The following is a 1,390-nucleotide window of genomic DNA, read 5'->3' on the forward strand; positions in this document are numbered from 1 at the left end:
GCTTCTCATGGTTTCCTGTTTCTGGACAGTGAGCTCAGGCAGCTCAGTACTACAATGTATACCCCACCACCTTGACATGTAGACCAATCCTGCAAAATGGGTCGAGGTAAACCAGCTGGATAATTGGGCACTCTTTGTTGGGGGTGATATGAGGAGCCGGCGGTTTTCTTGCATGAGCCCGGAAAGATGGGGCGGGAGGAGCAAGTGGCTGTACTATGCTGGACTTAACTCTTTTATTGTACATGGAGTGGGTGATGAGCGGGCTCCTTCTGCCGGCCCCAAGGTAGAGTACTGGAGAAGCCGGCCCATGTCCCGCAAGCTGCAGCCCCTTTGGGTGTATCCAAGCATGTTCTACACTGATGCACAGTGACCATCGCGCGCATCCACGGCTTGCTGCTCCACAAGCTCCTGATGAAAATCCCCCCCTGCAACACAGAGTAGGGGCTTTTGCAACTTGGGCGGTGCCATCGTAGCATTAGCACTTAGAACATTTGTAGCAGTTTGGTGAACCAGTATCTAGAGCCTGGGAGATTAGTGCTTAGAGCTTCTTAGGAGTAGTCAAGCTTCTAGGTTAGTACTATTAATTCAGCTGTGTTGTTTAATTATGCACTGGATGATGTGTAATACTTTGAACTACCTGTTTCTTGTCTCTGCTCCAGTGACACGAGTTCTAAGCTTCTACATCGCGTTGACTTAATTTCGTCCTAAGTCATGTCCTTGGCTTTCATCACTGGACTAGCTCGTCGATTGGAAGTTTTGGTACAATGGTAAAGAAGACAAATTGACTGTCAATGTTATTTGGAATGGATAATCAGAATTGCTTGTGCAAGATTTTACTTTGGTCAGGGGGCTAAAATATACCACTAATAGCATCAGATTCACCTCGATGCAATACTATGTTGATGTGTAATAGGTAGCTCATTCTGGCATGTTGTTGAACGATACTTTGATAAGAACCCTCCTGTGTATCTCCAGTTCCATTGCTGGTCGGCTCCTTTTCTTTGTTCAGAAAACACAGTCTGAACATGTGGTGTTTGTTCTCTTCCTCCTATGAAGTATAGACAGAGCTCCTACAAAAGAATTTGCTTTTAGCTCTGGGGCTCGAGTGATCCTGGGGCAACAAGACTACAACTTACAGTAAAAAAAGGAAATCCGAAGAGATTCATATTCCAACTTGTGTATCAGCTACTCCCTCCGTAAACTAATATAAGACCGTTTAGATCACTATTTTAGTGATCTAAATGCTCTTACATTTCTTTACAGAGGGAGTAGTTCATAAAACGAAATGGGAAAGTAGTGGCTGCACCAATGTAGGATCATACATTTTGGAGAGGCAGTGGCGAGCCAAAGTTCAGAATGTTTTGAGATAAAAATCCAAGTCTAATTTTTA

General features: G+C 44.4%; 1 protein-coding gene across 1 annotated transcript in view; it reads left to right on the forward strand.

Moving 5' to 3' along the window:
• The window catches only part of LOC123152816 (uncharacterized), a 5,506-nt gene that overhangs the window by 2,460 nt on the left and 1,656 nt on the right, over positions 1-1,390 (forward strand). The window lies entirely within an intron of this gene.

The sequence above is a fragment of the Triticum aestivum genome, chromosome 7A (assembly GCF_018294505.1).
Source record: "Triticum aestivum cultivar Chinese Spring chromosome 7A, IWGSC CS RefSeq v2.1, whole genome shotgun sequence".
Classification (NCBI taxonomy): domain Eukaryota; kingdom Viridiplantae; phylum Streptophyta; class Magnoliopsida; order Poales; family Poaceae; genus Triticum; species Triticum aestivum.